Source organism: Dipteris shenzhenensis, chromosome 23 (genome assembly GCF_047967505.1).
Source record: "Dipteris shenzhenensis isolate YYH24624 ecotype China chromosome 23, Dip_SZ_1.0, whole genome shotgun sequence".
In the NCBI taxonomy this organism is placed as follows: domain Eukaryota; kingdom Viridiplantae; phylum Streptophyta; class Polypodiopsida; order Gleicheniales; family Dipteridaceae; genus Dipteris; species Dipteris shenzhenensis.
The window spans coordinates 51,845,708-51,865,885 of record NC_141618.1 but is presented as its reverse complement, the minus strand read 5'-3'; the positions used below and the strand labels follow the sequence as shown (position 1 = coordinate 51,865,885).

General features: G+C 43.1%; 1 pseudogene; it reads right to left on the bottom strand.

Moving 5' to 3' along the window:
- Positions 1 to 7,474: 7,474 nt before the first annotated feature.
- Positions 7,475 to 8,328, bottom strand: LOC147887524 (syntaxin-125 pseudogene; annotated as a pseudogene).
- Positions 8,329 to 20,178: the final 11,850 nt, after the last annotated feature.

The window sequence follows — 20,178 nt, the reverse complement described above, 5'->3', positions numbered from 1 at the left end:
GTGATCGACCATGCAAAGCATATCTGATGGTCACAATACTTTGCACGCACCTCAACCTAGTTGAAAGATACTTGCATGCAAAGTGGATCCCCCATCTAATAAGTACTTGTTAGAATAACACACCTAGGACCATGCTTTTTTATGGTTGTGCATTACACTAAGGCAAAACGGTGTTTTACGCTTGATCGACAATGCAAGGCATATCGGATGGGCACAATACTTTGCACACACCTTCAAATAGGTGGAGTTGACTTACATGCAAAGTGGCATTCCCATTGCATAAGCACTTGATTGGATAACACAATTAGCAGCGTGTTTTTTTACGGATGTGCATGACACTAAGGCAAAAATGATATTTCATGCTCGATCGACCATGCAAAGCATATCCGATGGGCACAATACTTTTCTACACCTTAACCTAGGTGGTATTTAAATGTTCTCAAAGAGGCACACCCATCCGATAAGTACTTGGTCAGATAACATACCTAAGGGCGTGTTTTTTTGCGGATGTGCATATCACTACCGCAAAAACGTTGTATAATGCATGATCGACCATGCAAAGCATATCCGATGGTGACAATACTTTGCACGCACCTCAACCTAGTTGAAACAGACTTGCGTGCAAAGTGGAGTCCCCATCCGATAAGTAGGTGTTTGAATAACACACCTAGGACCGTGTTTTATTATGGTTGTGCATGACACTAAGGCAAAAACGGTGTTTTATGCTTGATCGACAATGCAAAGCATATCCGATGGGCACAATACTTTGCACACACCTTCAACTAGGTTGAATTGCCTTACATGCAAAGTGGCATTCCTATCGCATAAGTACTTGATCAGATAACACACCTAGCAGCGTGTTTTTTTACGGATGTGCATGACACTAAGGCAAAAATGGTATTTAATGCTTGATCGACCATGCAAAGCATATCCGATGGGCAAAATACTTTTCCTATGCCTTAGCCTAGGTGGTATTGAAATGTTCTCAAGGAGGCACACCCATCCGATAAGTACTTGGTCAGATAACATACCTAAGGGCGTGTTTTTTCGAATGTGCATATCACTACGGACTTGCATGCGAAGTGGAGCCCCCATTCGATAAGTAAAGTGTTTGATTAACACACCTAGGACCGTGTTTTTTTATGGTTGTGCATGACACTAAGGCAAAAACGGTGTTTTATGCTTGATCGATAATGCAAAGCATATCCGATGGGCACAATACTTTGCACACACCTTCAACTAGGTGGAATTGACCTACATGCAAAGTGGCATTCCCATCGCATAAGTACTTGATCGGATAACACACCTAGCAGCGTGTTTTTTTACGGATGTGCATGACACTAGAGCAAAAATAGTATTTGATGCTCGATCGACCATGCAAAGGATAACTTGGCATGTCCATCTGATGAGTACTTGATCGGATAACTTCTCCCACCAATAAATTAAGTACTAATTAAAAATTATAATAAATGAGTAGATTATTAAAAAGAGACTAATATTTATGTAATTGTTGCTACTGCAGCTTGCTTGCAAAGGACTCTCACAAAGGAGATGGCTATAGATTTTGTTCCGGGGATGGATGTGATTTTATTTAGCAAAAGAGAAGTAGTTGCATTTGCTACAATCCATGATAGTGATCCCAATTCAGTTTGCCACTTTCGAAGACTTGGCGAAGATAAGGTGGCAGTTACTATATCAAAGATTCTTAGCACACACGTTGAGCTAAAGTATAAATGTGGAGATATGGAAACACTTGGAGATGTTATGCCCTACAATACATCCAACAAATCATTTATAGCATGGGACAAAGATGAGACTTATGCAACAGACATTATCAAGAATACAAAGTGCACCACCTTGGATTTTACTATAGGGGACATTTTACAAATGAGATCATTTGCAAATAAGACGATAGCAAAAGGTGAAGTATTGGGATTTGAACAAGTGGAGCAATGGTCATTTGCACAGATGAGGATTCTAAAAGTCACTAATGATGGTATGGTTGATAACATAACATCCTTATGTGATCCCTACTATGAGGTAGGCAAGAATATGAGATGGAGCATGCAATTTTTAAACATGAGAAAGAGGCACGTGGTTTTCAATGATAAAGACAAGGTATACTACAATATCAAAGGACCTAAAAAGCGTTGAGAAGGGCGAAGGTTTCAATAGCGATGTCTTGTCAAGTGTGGATGAGTTCATGCATATTAACAAACCTGGTGTCAATCAAGCTTGCGGATTTGTGAAAGCCATGCAAGATGTCCCAATGAGTGATGTTCTCTCAGGAGTGGAAGAGTTTCAAGGTTCTCAATACTCTCATAGAATATTGAATTCATTGAATGGTCCTAAGAGTATGTTAAAAATGAGGATGAGATCAACAGAGGATTATTCAATATTTAACTTTGATTGTGATATGCCAAGGATGCAACGACCAATCATGGATGCTTGGTTACAAACAAATGTGAGGAGAAGAAGTGTATAAATACAGATAACAACATGCACGAGGAACGAAAACGGTCATACATATGCATGAAGAGAAAGCGAATCCAGGTAGATCCACAAAAGCAACCAAAGAGGAAGAGAGTAATGAAGGGTGAGAACATGTTAAATGCATTGGGATATCTATGTTGCAAGCGAAGATGTATGTGCTTCATTGATCTTGCAGACATCAGGGAATGTAGAGGACACGAGTGGCAAAGAAGCGGAAGCGAAAGAAATGAATACCTTCTCACAAGTCTCTCTTGCTTTCTTCAAAATGGCAATAAAAGGCTAAGTTCAAGACAAAAGGTAAAACCTCTCGTAAATGGAAAAAAGATTTTCAATAAGGCATATCGCAATATTACTGGATTATCCCATGGGACATATTGGGATTTAGTCACCAAGGCAAAGAGCGGCAACAAATTTAGCATTCACGATAATAGAGAAAGGTCCAAATCAAGAATCTCAACTGTTAGGGCAACAGCAATTTTGCAAGACTTCATACATGAAAATGCTTTACCTCAACCCCATATATCTACCAAACTCCCTAATGGTGATGCGATCACTGAAATGCACCTTCCAATGGGCTTGACAAAGCTCAAAGTATTTGACTCTATTGCAGAAAAGCAAAGGCAAAGAGGGGATGCCGTAGCTTCTTCTCATACTTTGTATACTCTTTGGAAGAAGAACTTTGGATATGTTAAAATCCCAAGGAGGCAAAAAATGTCAAAGTGCAATGTCTGTGATGATGTTTGCATTCTGCTCCATGCTAGTTGCTCATCGAATCTTCAATGAGGTCGAATGTGGATTTTTGTATGTTGGGCATACACATGAGGGATCAGGTTTTTAGCACAGTCTCAAGAGAGCTTAAATGCAAGGATGTGGAGACAATAGATGACTTGGTAAGAAGATGTGGCAGGCAAGTTGGTGGTCGTAAGGAAAGTATAGTATGTGAGAGGCTCGAAAGAATGTATGATTGGAAGAGCTTCATTCTACCTTTCATACAAACGGGTGGTGATGCATTGACAGGTCATACCAATCCACACTACTTTCATTTTTTTTTAAAGATGAAAAACCCGTAATGCAATGGCAACAGTATTCTCATGATACAAAATGGGAACCTGAAGAACCTTACAGTCTCTTAACTTCAATTCCCAGCAAGGAAAGGTATCCAACATGGGCTCCTATACAAGAATTCAATGAGAGGTCTAACTGTGAAATAGAAGGATTAAAAGCATTTATTACATACAAAGAGGAAATGCTCCGGAGATATCCTAATTCGAAGCCTCCTTGGAGAGAACACACTACTACTGTAATTAACAAGACACGAAATTTAATAAAGGACCTTGAGAGAATGCGAGGCTCAAAGGATGTCAAGGAAGAATGCAATATGTTTTGGCCAAATGTTCATAACGATTTGCACCCAGCTCCAGTCTTTGAAAATGAATTTGTATCATTACTCCCATGTCCATATTGTGGACCGAAGAAGAGAGAGTTTATGCCACAAGTAGATATAGAGGTCGATTGTTTTGTTATGGTTCGGCCATCGGATGATGAATATGAGAATGTGAAGTTTTGGGTTGCAAAAGTAGTTGATGTGCAAAGAGATGACCAAGGGAGAGCTACAACATTTACAGCAGTATGGTATGAGCCAAAGGGTAGGAAGGAGAATATGGATAACAACACATTGTATACTAATTGTATAATGAAGGAGTGGGTCCCAAATGATGAAGCGGTCTCTCAAGTTTCGACGGAGACAATCATAGTGTCTTGGCATTCAAGGGCAAAGAAATCAAAGAAGCGCATGGGATATGAGGTAGAAGGAAAAATAAAAATACCACAACAAAGTATTTTGCATATACACGAATTTTTAAGGATGCTCGCCATGGAGGAAGTAGAAGGAGACAGTGCAAATGAAGAATGTCCATGATTAAAGCTTTGTATTAAAGTCCATTGAAGGATTTTATTTGGGTACTAGGCAAGAAGCCAATTCAAGACAATTATAATCAGAGTCATCACCTCCTATGTCAAATGAGAGTCAAAATATGCACTGGATGTCACCCAAGGGTCAAGGCTTGGCAAGACAATAGGGAGTTAATGCAAATGGCACCTGGCAAGGGACTGTCACATTGAGCAATAAGACAATGGGGAGTTAATGCACCCAAGGGGCAAGGCTTGGCAAGATAAGTGGGAGTTAATGCAGATGGCACCTGGCAAGAGACTGTCGTGACATTGAGCAATAAGACAATGGAGAGTCAAATTATGCAGTTGGCACAAATTGAGGCTCTTTAAGAGCAACAATTTAAATTGTAAACATATGTTCAATCTATATCATTTTGGATACAAAGACTCCAGCTGAGAGCAACGTCTCTCAATGTAAACATATAATGATAGCTATAATTGCTATTATAATTCTTTGGTTCAAAACAAAACTTGGGTCTTATGGCATCATGTCTTTTTTCTATTTATTAAAAGTTTTAAAAATTTTGTGCATATTGCGAGTGAAAATGTTATTTACATGAAATATTTAAGTCTCCTTTCATGGATTTATAAATTTATCACGTCAAGGAAAAATATTAAAAATAATTAAATTAACAAATAACTTAGGTATAGCTAGAATTTTTAAAATAGGATTATTTCAAATTCTTACATGTTGGTGCAAAAGTATAGATTGAAAAAACAAGATTTTTATGTGAATATGATAGTGCCACAAAGTGAACTTTTGATTTGGGAAGAATATTTTCAGAAAGTAAAATTTTGATTTGGGAAAGATATTTTCACAAAGTAAACTTTTCATTTGGGAAGGATTTTTGGGCTTCGTCCAAAAACAACAGAAAAAGTCCAAAATTAATGAAATAGGTGTTGGTTTCTTGCTTGGAAGGTCCTGCACAAGTAGTGTCCATTGAGAGGTCATATGCGCAAATAATCCAATGTTGATCCATTTTGTTTGTGATGCGGGAGGTGGTATGAGGATACAATGCATGTAGTGTGGGGTTGGCAGGTGTCAAGAAGGCTGTGGACTCAGGTGGTGCAAATAGTGCAAAAAGTGGGGCTGATGGGCTGGTTCATCATCCATACTAGCTGGAAGTTGGCAGTTCTGAGAGACTCCATCTACTTACGAGCGGCCCGTCCTTATGATTATCTAGAGTTTGCATAATGGTATCGCGTTCAAGTAATGGTTGGCCTAGCATTAAGGGAATTCTATGTTCTTTTTATCAATATAATTATATCATTTTTTTCTGCAAAAAGTGTTATCATATATTAAAAAGAAAGAAATGTAAAGCCACCTCTTTATGGAAAGGTTAAAACATCAGACCCAAACCCTTGCAAGGGCGTTACAAGCTTCATTTTTCAAGCTAAAAAAGGCAGTCACGGCCCTAATTTCGTCTAAACATTTGACTATTGGTATTCTAGATCTTGGCAATCTTTGAAAAACAGTATCATTCCTATGTTTCCATATGCACATCAAAACTAGAGCTCTAATTAGTTGAAGCGTCTTGTAGATTAGGTCATTGTGCTCCTTGTCACCTTTCCACCTGAACTTCACCTGTATATGCATCTCTGCGAGCTTCTTCTCAATTGCTTTCCAACATTCTTGAGATAGAGGACACTCCCACAGCAAGTGCATGTGAGTCTCCCTAAAGTTGTTGCAATATAATTATATTGTTCACAAATCGTTGTACTCTAGAAATGGTTATGAAGCTTGCTCTTGAATGTGCACACGTGATTCAAGTGCACATGTAATTCTCCGCGTAAACTCAACGTCCTCGTCGAAGGACCGTTACCTCCAGTATCCGCTGCATCGTGAGAAGTTTGCCAATCGACACAAACAGTTACCAAGCAAAATGTTCAGAGGACATGGTGTTCAGCAGCTTTTGAATCTCCTTTTTGTTGTCAGGATCCTTGAATCTGTCGTTCTTTAGAACCGCCAGCGGCTCCTTTGGGGTTGATCATCAGTTTGAGGAGGCCTCGTGTTTCCTTAAGGTATGGTTACATTCCTTCGTCCACAACATCGAGGACGCTTGCTTCCTGGGAAACTCGGTATCTCTTGCTGTCGTTGTTGGAAAGGGGGCAGCTCAAGCGTTAGCAGCCTCTTTCTCTTTAGTTATTTCTCTCCTCCTCTTTGCGTTCTTCAACTTCTCTTCGAGCTCTGGACCAGGTAGTCTACCGCTTGATTAAGGGCTCGTTCATTTTTTAATGGGTGCCATATCTAGGCAAGGAGCTTATCTTATCGAGTGACGGGAGAGCGCCATGACAAGCTGCGGCAACTAGAGAGTAGATTTTTCCTTTTATCTGTTCGCCTAAAGGTTCTTTAGCATGAATTCTTTTAACTAAGAATACGATTAGCCTCATCTAAACAAAATTGAGTTCTTTCTTGAAGCATGTCGAATGATTTTTTTAAACACAAGATGCTTAACTAATGTGCTGGACGATTACTTACGGTGGCACTCAAGCAATGGGTTCAGGATTATAAGAATAAGGAAGATATTGTGGAGAGTAAGGAATATGTGAAATCCATTACAAAAGGCCACAAGGGCCCAAGAAGCTTGAGAAAGACAAACTCACCCCACATGCAATACCCTCCGTGGCTAGAAAGAGATTTATGCCGTATTCGAATGCCTTTGAGAATCAAGAAGAAGAAGAAGAGGAACCAAGCTGAAAGCAAGGGCGGAGGAGCTTCTTCTAACTTGGGAATACAAAATACAACTACAGATCAGATCGACAGACCAAACCCATGTAAGGCAGCCGATTTGAGCGTGTCATGCACGATCAATCCGTAGTCCCGAGCCCCTCAGTCGCTGCAGAAAGGCTCGCATCCATTGGGGCGATTCAGTCTTGCTGTATTTATTATTCCAAATCTTCGCAATATATGCACTGTAGACGTACTACGGTAGATCACAACTGCCTGAACTTGCATTTGAAGTTTGAAGCAATTTGATGATCAGTATAAGTTGATGTGAAGTTGCTTCTGAAGGAAGAAGCAATTTGATGATCATATGGGCACTAGCAATACCACTACAACTATCAACAACAAAAGCATGGCCAATGGCGATTCCTGTGTACCTTCTTGGCCCGTTGTAGCTGATCCGTGCCTTTCCTTACAAACGACAAGGCTCCCCGCAATGCAGCTTCGATATTATTTAGCTGATCCCCTTGCGCCTCCACCAGCACTGCCATGTCCAGGAAAAGGTTATGTAGTTCCCGTAAATTCTTCTCGATCTCCATTACTGCATCGTGCCTCTCCTTGATCTCTCGTATCGTCTCAATGATTTGCCCTTTCCCTGCCTCCGTGACTGCTTTCTGTATAAGAGTCTCGCTTTCCTGAGTTTCAATCAGGCGCTCAATCGTCTCCTCGTCTGCGGTCTCCCCTGTTATCGTATAGTATCGTTTGCGCACGATCTCCTTGTACTCGGACGCCATCCTTTGCCGCAGTCTGTGAAAGTCTCCCATACTATCTTTCAGAGCATATTTGAGGCCATGTGTGATGGCTATCCTTGTGCGATCGGTACAAGATCCCCGCTCACATCCGGGAGCCTGACGATTCTCCTGGTTCGCGTTGTCAAGAGCCTCCAAATGAGCCTTTGTAAACTTTGCCTCCTTTAGCAACTCTGCAACATCTTTGTCCATGCGATCTCTCAAAAATCTCATAGCCTGGGCATTGGTGACTGCCTTACTCTCGTCCTGGGCGTCTTGAAGCTTGATATGAAGCTTACGAAGCCTCTCCATGTCACTTTTAATGATGCTCACATCTCGAAAGAAAAGAGAGAGGTTTTCGTCAATGCTAATGCTGGGACTCATTCCAATGAGCCTACTAAAGCTGAACGACTTGGAAAGGAGGTCATTCATGGTGGAAACCGATAGGGAATGACAAAGAAAGATGTTTGAAAGCAGCTGCCGAGAACCATTAGGAAAGGTAAGCTGAGAAATGGGAAACCAAGGGCGACTACTGTTGGGTCGGCCACTGCCAAAAACAGCTTGTGGCCTAGTATCTACGATCCATGCTTTTCGTCGGCCACTGCCAAAAACAGCTTGTGGCCTGCTCTAAAGCAGCGCATCCCAGTATCTACGATCCATACTTTTCGTGACCTTCCAAAGCTTTGACCTCTGGGTGGCTTAATCTATTTGGATCCATTAAGTTTGGCAATTTGAGATACTTCAAAGATGCCATCGAATGATCTAAAGTAAAACAAAACTAGAGTGCTTGTCCAGCTGGGATGTTCAATTGCATGCAACCTTTTTTAGAGATGTTGTTCATGTCGACAGTAAAACCGGAGAAAGACAAATTCCTATTCTTTGCATTGTAAGCAAATCTATTGTCATTCCACTTCGAGCGAACGACGAGGAGATGTATTTCAGAAATGTATAAATAATAAATCAAAACGAAATTGAGCCAGAAGCATGCAACTGTGACAGGAAAAATCCAAACCCAAAGCTGCATTGCATGTACGACAAAAGTTGCAGCACCATTTGCAACTTCATTGGATCCCTTTTTTCGAAGGCACAAATGTTTATTTTTTGGGTCAAATTATGTTCCTACGCTTTAGGAAATAGTACTTCCGCGCTCTGGCCGGATGGCCCTCGAGCGTGTTGTAACCTAATGGACCTACTGTGTTGTGGCTCCTTATGTAGTACTGCTCTAAAGTTCGTGCTTTGTCTACGGTGTCTGTTGTTTCCAAAACTTTGATTTCGAAATTTTCTTCGAAGGGCTTGTAATGTTGCAAGTCCTCTTTCATTTTCGCCGGTGGTTTTTTATTGTGCTGTTTGATCCTCCGCGGCAGGTCCGTCGTGCTCCCTATGTACTTTCTGTTGTTGGGCTTGCACGTGATGCAGTAGACGACGAGGCTCGTGCGATTCCCTTGCGCGGGCGCTTCAGTGGAGGCTCCTCCTTCATCTCGGGGCTCGTGTCTTTCAATGTCGTACCTGCGTAAACATTGACAATTACGTTAGTCATCGAGGTTTTCGGTCTTTTTTTTTTCGTTTGACGTCCATAATAGAATGCATTTATTTACTTGCCCTGGTTTTTCTCTGTTGCCGTGAAGGGATTGTTTCCAATACCGAAGCGCTCCTCGTATAAGTCCCTGTCGAAAATATACGTAAGCTTCTCCATTGTCGTCACCGGGTGCGTCGCGTCGTGCGTCCCTCCAAATTGTTCCATGAATTGTTCGAGTATAGCCGTTGCTTGATCGCGCGTCGTGTCCCTCAGCAACTCCAAGGATACGTTGTACCCGTAATGCAGCAGCTCGCACGCATACGCTGTGATCCCTTTCGTCTTCGTGTCTAGTAGCTTCTGCCCCTCCAAACTTTCCATCATCCTATCGGTCTCATCGAACTCGATGTCAAGCTCGACAAGGATCTCTTTGAGGAGTCCTGCAGGAGAAGTGCAATCCAGGATGAGTATGTTGTTCTTGCAACTCGTTAATTCTATTTCTCAACTGTTGCGTTTTTTTTTAATTTTCGGAAGCATTACGCACCATTTGCGAATCTCAAGCCTCCCGGCTCTCTTTTAGCTGGCAAACGCCTATTGCAGTTGTCAATGAAGTCGCGTAGTTCCGCATACGTGTTGAAGCCGTTGATGTAAGCTCCCGGACGTTCTCCTGCATTGTTTGCTAGCCGGAATTGCTTTGTGGTTAGGAAGAACCTCCTCTTTGCTGATGGAGGTTTTGTTGCCTTCGCGTTGCTTTTGTATAGCGCAAATAGCTGCTTGCAGGCACGACTTAGTACACCGTCTTTTCAAATGAGCCGTCTTTTTAAATCTTCAAGAAAAAAAGATTCTTTCATGCTGGTGGAATTTACCTTGTCTGCGTCCATGTCTTATGCTGCAATGTCCCGAGCTTTATGATTCTCTGCACCTGTTCTCGACAACAGACAAGATATTAAAACCATTTTTCTTGCACGCATGTTTGATGCAACATATTCATGATTTGCCTCTGCCTTTTTCAATCTCTGGTAGTGAATACCTTTATGCGCGTGGTTGTGTTGTCGGCTGTGAGAACTCTCGTGGAATTGGTCTGAATATGTATGGATGTGGGTAATGTAGTATGCGCAGCCTCGTTCTCTCAGTCACTCTGGACAACATCACGTATGCCAGGCCAGGGGCAAACACTCCTCGGAATATGAGGAGCGCTTTGTTGGATATGGTTGCGCCTTGGGATTTGTGTCCCGTGATAGCGTATGCTAGGGTCAGTGGAAATGTGGACTTGTGGAACCATTTTCCATTTATTGCCTTTCGCTGATGCTTCGAGCGTCGTAATGTGAGCACGGCCGCTGTTGTGTCCACGACGACAATGATACCGTTGATTTCCCCCCTGCTAGTTGCATTGATGCTCCTGATTTTGCACATTGCTCCATTTGCGGCACCTATTGCGAGGTCGATGTTTTCCGTTATCATTGCCTTCGCCCCCACGCAAATTTTTCCTATCTCGTTGAAGCTTTTGTCCTCCAACCATTCTTTGAGAGCTGGTTCGCTCGCGGCGTTACTGTGTATTTGAACATGCACAATCGTCTCGGGAGTGTTGAATTTCTCCACAAGCTCATCGTTGAAGGTAGCGACATCGACTCTGTGTGTGCAAATGATGGTTGTTTCGGCATCGATGAAGTGGCATGCACCTTCCTTGTCGACAATGCACTGCCCCAAACAGTCGGAAATCTCGTCAGTTGTGGGCGTCCTGAGTCTTATGGTATGCAAGAATGCGAGGAACGGCATGTCTCGTGCATGTCGCACCGAGAATTGCATGTGGTACATTTTCGCTGCAGGCCAGTGCGCGGAGGACGTGATGTGGCACGGCTCGCAGAGATCCTCGCGGTGTTTGCAGACTGGCGGTAATTGTGCCAGGTCACCAAAAATTATCAGCATTTTGTGTCTGAATGGCTCATGCAATGTGCCATTAGTGACATTGACGATTTGTCTTACCACGAGATCGAAAGTCATCCTTGTTAGCATGGACATCTCGTCAATGATGATCGCGTTGGCTTCCTTGATTGCGAGGTGTCGCTCATCCGTCTCATGGATGTTCAGTGGGTATTGACTGCTGCGCACAGGGATCTTGAATTGGTAGTGTACAGTGGTTGCAATCCCGCTCAGCCGCCCCTGTTGATGCACAGAGTATTGCCGTTTTGTTTTGCGCTACCAGATGCAAAACATAGTACCGTATCAAGAAGCTTTTGCCACTACCTGGTGTTCCACAGACAACGTGTAGCCCCGAGCTTGTTGAAGCCAGGCTTTCGAAGACTCTTTGTTGTTCTACTGTCAATGCGGCATTGGCGACGGTGCGAAACTCGGCCATTTTTTGCAACATCCTCGCGCGTGTTGGCCCTTCGACGGTTTGCTGGTCGATGTTAGGCGCTTCCATCGGGCAGTCTCGGATGATCGCAACCTTTTGCAATATCATATTGATCAACTGGTCCGTGTGATCAGTCGCTAGCAAGTTCCTTTGCGTGTATTCGGTCACATACATCTCGAGGTCCTCATTGCTCAATATGAGGCCGCGCATTTGGCATTCGACAAAGTAGGATCCAGCTGTGTTGGTAGGTGATATGAGCTCCGTTTCATTCCTGAAGCTGAGTTTTCGCAAGAGCACGTTGTAGAAGTACCCCTCTGGTTGATGTCCAGGGTGGTAGTCAGTGAATCTGACTACTCGCTCACATTTTGCGATCCTGTTGCCGAAGAGGTCAAGACCGACCGTTCCACGTTGCGTTTCCTTGGGCTTTCGTATCACATATTGCCTATGGTAATCGTAGAACGTGCTCTCCTCGATGACGCTCGGTCTCCCGCAGTATATGTCGACCGGGTGCAGGGTGACGTTGTTGTTTCGCGAGACGATGCGTTGTCTTAGAGATGGTGGCGAGGAGTCGACATAGTGAACGGTCTCGCTCCTTGTGATTGTTGGTATCTGCATGCAGTTTAGCGCGGCCTCTGTTGGAGAGGTTGGTTTTGATAGGAGGCTCGCGGCGATGAGTTTCAGCTTTACTTCGTCGAGATGTTGCAACCCCAAACGTGAGGCGTCTTTTGAACGGATGTTCAGTTTGCCCATTGGTTCAGATTTCATCGCGTACTTGAGGAGGTAGTGAGAGATTGAAGAGTTTGTCACCCGCTGTATGTTCATGTGCGCACCCCACAACAGTAACACGGAAGGGTGGTAGGGGACGACGTTTCGGTGCTCATGTCCCGGCCGGTAATACAACCAACGTTGCGTCAGAGGGTCGAGGATGGGTTCATACTCTGGCTGTGTTGCGAAAGGGAAGCCGTGCTTGCAACTATGGTGTGACGGTCCGACGTAGCACGCTTTCTTGCATACGTGCGATTGCTTCCTGAGAACTAGTTCTCGCAGCCTTGTGTTTCGAGGATCCAGAACCTCGTCCTTGGGGACGTAAGCTGCAATCTCATTTGCAATTCGCTGACGGTCATCATGGTGGACCCACAATATGACATGGGCGTGTAGGGAGCCCCTGTTTTGTATCTCATAACGAACGACATGGTGTTGTATTCGGCCAAGCAGACCGTCGGATGAAAGCAAATGCTTGCGCATGAACATGTGGAAGCGTGCGTGGAAAATTGCCACGCATTCAACAGGACAGTCCTTCCAAGTGAATTGCGCATTATAATGCGTTGCGATGCTCTCGATCACATTAATTTCTTGCCACCGTGTATCGGTGACCTCGTCTGCAGTGAATGTCAGAAAGAAATCTGGGAGGCCCCAAGCATCGACCATCGTTATGAGGTCCTTCAGTTGTCGTCGATGCCACGATGGGGACCCCGGCATTGTTGATGGCATGCTGTAGCGAAGCACGTGTCTCATTGCGTCTTCATCGGTCGTGGCAGGGTTGGCTTTCCTATATTGGTCGATGTCTCGTTGCAAGCATGTAGAGTTGCTTGAATTGGCAATCATCACTGCTTGTTTTAACTGGAACATGATCAACAGGTACGGCTTGTAGAGCGTGTAGATAGAGAATAAGGTGCATATTCTCATTTTCACATAGTTGCTGAACTGTATGCAGCCATCATAGTAGCCCCGTCCGAAAGGGAACAGGAATGGGAACACTGCTGACTCCATGGTTATGTCAATGCATGCACTGCCAGCTGCTGCTACTCCATCGACGTGGAATGAAGCGACCCTCTCTGAAAGCATTTCTGTACCCCGTAGCTGTATGGAGGCAAACTCATGCTTGTCCCTTGCATCAAAGGCGCGACGGTTCGCGGGGTCCACCATGTTTTGCAAAAGCAGGAGCTCAGGCTGAGATTCCGCTATTGACATTAACTCGAAGGGAGCTGTCTCATCGTGTAGTTCCAAGATACCTGCAATGGTTTGAGGACTCAAGATGCACATACCCATCTTGATGTCCGCACGCTCTGCTAAAGAATTGTACTTGCGCAATATTGGATTGTTCTCGATGTTGTATGCGAGCACACCTGACAGCTCGTTCGTCACGATTTCTTGAGCCGAGCTTAGTGGGACGTTTCGCCAAGATATCAGAGGATTGTCTAGAAGTGACCTTCGATCGAGTGTGCCACGAGCAATCGCATTTGCAGTCGTGGTAACTGAAATGGATACATCTATGATGCTTAGCAGTTGCGTGTGGAGGTGGTTTGTTTTAAGCAACTGCCGAGAGTACTGTGGCATTAACCGCACAATGTATCTGCTCCGCTGGGCATCTCGTGTGCAGCTTTGGCATTTCCAGTAAGTCACTTGCATGCCCATATTCTCGTAGGCATCCAAAAGTATCATGTTTCCGAGTGCGGCGCTGTGGCTTGAGATCCCTATGCCTTGCGAAGAAACGATCCTTTGGTTTGCAGACACTAGTGTGGTTATGCCACAGACACCGCAGATTTGAAGGCTAGAGAAAATAGCCGCGCAATTACTAACCCATTGCTTGTATCTATCTGCGATGGTCAACCATGATGACGTAGCTGGCCTCAAGGACATCTTTCTTGATGTTATATCAAGTTCAATAGCTCGATCTCTGGCTGCTCTGAGCGTTGACGAATGGTCATGTTCGAAGGAGTTTCCGGTAGTCATTTCTACATCGTGACATGAATCGATGTCTTATGTTCGGGTTTAAACACCTACAGGGATTAATAATACAAACCATCCGAAACTTTGCTACAATTTCACTCACGTGGTTTTGTCTAAACGCAACAGGAAAAACAAAATGGACTGAACCTCTATCTTTAGAAGGTGAAAGAATTGATAAAATAACTTGAATCAAGCAAATACATTTTGTTGTCCGTACCTTTAGGAGAAGACACTCGTTTGGAGGCTGCAAACATCTCGAAAACAGAAGTGTTGCAGACATGATTAGTATGTTGGTCGAACCAAGCAAATGTAATGTTCCCTTGCGGAAACAGAATGTGCGAAGAAGTGTGCGTGCTCAAGATGAGGAGTTAAAAAAAAAAAAACCATACGTAATGTATGGTGGAGAGCCGGCACATGTCTCTCCAAAAATTATATATCATAGGGGAACGTGCCATCCCCCCGTTTCGAATAGTCACCTCCAGTGTTGGAGGTGTAGCGCATTAATGCAGACCAGAGCAACAGACGGTGCAGAAACATTTCAGAATTGAAATGACCGTACATTGTACTTACGTGGAGTATCCTTTCTGACGTCCACAGCTCGACGACAAGTGGCCTATTTCTTTGCTGGAGTGTTGGAATCTGAAAAACAATCATGATTAGTCAATATGCATTCCTCGTGTTCAGCATGTTTGGATATGTTTATTAGCATATGTGCAATTTCCTAAAGATGATAAATTCAAGCAGAAAAGCTATACACAATCCAACGTTAGACATCGTCCGTGTGCTGATATCTATCTCTCGGAGGCTTAGTTCCTTTAGTAATTATTTGTCAATGCTGCGAGCTTGTAGCGACCTAGAGAATGTCAAAATTTCTCATCAGCGTTTTGGTACTTTTGTCTATCGACCTATATGCACTATTGATTGGAAATTGTGAGTTGTAAAAGGGGGTTCACATCCCAACCTACAACGAAACAAGGTTGTGGCAAGCCAGCGCAACCTACAATGGAAACTACTGCTGTTTTACCCGTCTGTCTGTCTCGAGAAGCAAACAGTCCTATTTGGCCGCTATACATGGCCAACATTAAGAAATAGAATAGACGTGTATTCCGCGTAACTAGCCAAGCTGCTGAGGTTGCCGAAGTAGTGACAAATCCTGTCAGTAGAATGAGACCCATGGAGAGTCCATCAATACCTGAACTTCGATGGGAATTGATTGAATTTATCCAGCTTTAATCCTCCACCAATCTCTCGTTGCAAGCCCACACCGCAGAACCAGCAACCAATAAATCAACTTTTGCTGCAGTTTTGTAAGCTGCAGCAGCTTTGTTCTTCAGGACTTTAATTCCTCTGCCATTGAGCTCTTGCAGCACGAACCATGAAATGGGTACGTAGGCACGGAAATTAAAGAATCATGCTTCAGTTCTTTTTGGATCTCTAACTTCAACTGTAGCTTCTCAACCGAATCCGGAATCGAAACGTCAATCCATTCAGGTATCGGGGTGGTTACCCTCCCACATATATTTAAAGAGAGAGAGCGGAAATTTACTGGTTTCCAAGTGGCATTGTGGAATACTTTCGAGGCTTTTAGTAGCCACCTCCCGAAGTAAGAAACAAAGGATGTTTAATGAACACAATAAACAAAAGTGCACGTCACGCGCCATTTTCAAAATCAAGCTAGAGATGTACAGATCTAACATATCGTCTTTCTAGATACGGATAAAAGCATGGATTCATGTATGGAGAGTAAGCTTTGGAAGAGATGTGCGGCGAGATGGGCTTCTCTCCTGTATGCATTTGTTAATGCAGCAATTGTGCAGGCAGCAGAATAGCTGTGTAAACTTTTGTCCTGGAGTCCCCGTGGAGGAAAGGGAAATTAATAACGACACAAAGCATCCACAACTTTGTCAAGTGGAAAAAGCGCACAAAGAGCATCCGAGGCTTTTGATCGTGGAAGCAGAAGCATATACTGGAGCTTTGTCTTTAAGCAAGATATCTAGAAGAGGTTATCGCTCTGGGTGAAATTGATGCACAAGCCATTCCTCTTGTCGTAGCCCTGATGAAAGACTCTTTGAGAAGGGAAGCAGACAGAAATTCAACTGTTTCAGCTAATAGAGATCTCCTGCTGCGTCTGCACTGCAGTGAAGACAACCACCTCAAAAATCCTCAAAAGTAGCAGCGCATCTATTCTGCTGGCCCTTTTCCGCTTTAGCTATGTGTTCAAAATTCAAAGAGTCCTGAGCTCCAGAAGCTCGCTTTACTGTACGCCATACTATTCTGAATATTACTCGATGAATTTTGCTGCGTATATTTTGCAGCGGAACAAGGCCTAACTACCTTGGGGTGCAAAAGAATCCTCCTTCTCTGTCTCTGTGTCCGCCAACTCGTAATTGTATCTCCACAGCTGAAGAACTCAATGACCCAAGCCATTATGTTCCGCCTTGGTGTGTTCAATCACTACGTAAGAAATACGTAAGAATAAGTAAGAAATATCCTTACTTATGGCGCTCTTCAAGATCAGAACAGGACGTACAATCCAGAGGATGGGCGTGGAAGGAAAAATCCAACCTCCAGAGGATGGGCGTGGAAGGAAAAATCCAGCCTCGCGAGACCAAGCTATGAAGGAGCTACTTGACGTGGTATGAAACGCAGGAAGGAGCTACTTGACGTGGTATGAAACGCAGTTGTTGTTGCTTATACGATTCGCGCAATCTAACAACTGCATATCCTACCTGCTGCATGGAATTGAAAGAAGTTCGTGATAGCAGAAGATCAACTCACCAAAGTTTCTTGAAAGAGATCGCAGATCGCTGCGTATTGTCGCGTTCGAGAAACCTTAAGCTAAAGTCTTGGTTACTTGCCACCACTTTCAAGTCCTGCTACTTCACTTCTCTCACGGAAAAGAAGACTTTGTTTAGTTTGAAATAGGGACAAGCGGTATGTTTCACCTATATTTAAAGGTGCAATTGGCTTTTTACTTGGCTTTCAAAGCTTGGCTTTTTACGCAGATGGCTTTTCAAAAGCTTTCAAAGCAAAGCTTTTGGGCTTTCAGAATTTAAATCTAAGGGTGTATATTGTGCCATGTGGAAGCACAGGATTTCAGAATTTGAAAAAACGTTCTAGTGCTGGCCAAGTAAACAAGAGCCCAACGCGATGCAACTTTTTGGTCTTCCTAAAGGACGGACTAAGTGAAGGACATTCACAACAAAGCGAATATAGCAATTTTCAATTTTCCAAAAATCTCTAATGATTTTACGATCCACTTGGTATTGTTCCTCTCCAACAAATCTTCCACATTTTTAGTCCCCCCCCCTCTCTCTCTCTCTCTCTCTCTCTCTCTCTCTCTCTCACACACACACACACACAAGCTTTCAATTCATCATCTCCGCCCTCTTTTCCGCACTGCACATCTTCCTCGCTATTTTGAATCTAGGGCGGGTCTTATAATGAATGATTTATAATCATTCACGTTGTTTAGAAAGGCGACTGCCAAGGTGCAGCTACAGCCTATCGCTTGGCCCCTCGTCCCCATAGAGTTGCTCGAGCAGCTAACTCAATGATCTATCAACATTGCCTTTCACTGAATTTCCATATCAACTCCCAAAGGCCCCTCCATGGATATCTCTCTATAACTGTGATAGATAGCCTATCTAGATGTGGTGCCAAGTCAATTGATTCCAAGAGAGTATGCAAAATTAGTTTTATTCTCCTTGTTTGTCATCTTCTATTTTCCTCATTTCTCCTCTTGTTCTTGCCATGATAATGATGAGCATACTATACCTCCCAAGTTTGTATCCTTAATGTACTTGTAGATGTATATACTTAGTCTCACAAAGAATGGCGTGCAACTTTTCCTCTTCTTTTGCTCTCGTAAGTGGGGTGTTCATTCAAAGTTGCCCTAAGTGAAGGTACTAGCCATTCACATTTGGCATGTCATCCTTGGCTTCCCTTTCCTTAAGCATGTGTTTCTTTTGAGATGCAATTTATAGCATGTGCAACTATTTGTCATCCAATTGATCACGTTGGGAAATACCCTATTAAAAGAATGTATATAATGCTTAGTACTTCACTAATCAACATGTATTTGTAAGATGAAATTAGAATATAGGACGTCACTTGCTCATAATACACTAATAGCACAAATTTGGCTATTTGATGAACACAAAAATTAAAGTAGTCTATTGCAAAAAAACATTGGATTTTTCCTTATTATGGCTTGAAACACATTGTTGACTATCTTAAAACATTTGGTATCAACTATAAAACTTTGAATACTTTGTAATTCACTTTGAAAATCTCTTGCAAGGCATGATACCGATCCTACTGGACTTGGTTGGCATCTTTAGCACTAGTATAAGTATTACCCCAAGGTGGATGAATGCTTTGCATGAATTTGTGCTACTCAAGAGTGATGACTAAAACACCACACTGCATTGGACATGGTGTTATGTCGAGCTATGTTCTATACTCTATGCGATCCTCCCACAACTCGCCATAATGGAAGAAACTGCTCTGGGTATAGCCTTTCAACCGTGATGTCTGCCTAGATTCCCTTGTCCACTTGCACAATTGCCTAGATTTCCGTAATCAATCCTTATCTTGACATCCTTGTCCTTCCATCATGTCAAAAGGGCTCCATTGCTGTGTCCCATGATGCTTGTTAGCCTGTCATGCTGCGCCTGTTAGTTCATTGCTGCCTTAGGATATCTTCTTTCTTGGCCTTACAACTTTGATACATGGTGCTTCGGGGGTTTTTCTTTGCCTATTGCCTCTTCCTTTGTCGTTGGTGTCTCATCCTCCATATTTTTTCTTTTCCCTTCTTCTCTTGCCTTTTTCTTTCATCTTTTGGAGCTAGAACTTCATCATTTCATCTTGGCCCTATTCACCTTCAGCCAAATGGTTTGTTGGTGGTCTTCATCTTAGTCCTTGGTCTTTGCTCCTGATATTTGTCCTATCATCGTAATTAATTCCACTTTACTTTGGCATTAACATTTACCCCCCCTAGCTTTGTCCATGTCCTCATGGATCTCGTTTGGTGCACTCTCGTTTATGATCCCTTAGTTGCAAAGACACCTTTCATTCATGTCCCTACTACCAATCTTATTTTTGTCTCTGCGGTCAAGGTATACTTCATTGGTGCTTCAAGGCATCATGTTCTATTTTGGAGGTTGCATCCACCATTCCAATTATGTACATTATGGAGGCATGCACATTTCTCTTTTAGAATTTCTTTTCAAGGGGTGTAATTTGATCACAACTTTTGGTCCTAACTGGATGCATCGTCAGATGGACCAGCTATTGTGCTATTTAAATAGCACCTTTAACTTAGCACCTAATGGCATTAAATGGAGCAACTTTTGTGTTAGATATCACCCTAAGCTCAGCACCTATCACAACATTTACAAGTACTAGGCAAATAGGACCCACCTCCCCACCACTCCATTCTTGCTAGTCACTTTTTCCTCCCCTATATTCTCCCCTCTTTTAAATTGAAATTGTATCCATGTCTACATTCCCCCCTCTTTTCAATACAATATCATCCCTCCCCTTTCAATTCAATATCATCTTTATGATAACTACTCCCTTGCTTTCCCCCTTCTTTCAAATGAACTCCACTCTCCTGCTTTTCTTTCTCTTCACCTCAAAATCATACTTCTAGAGAATCCTATGGAAAAGATCCACTCACAAG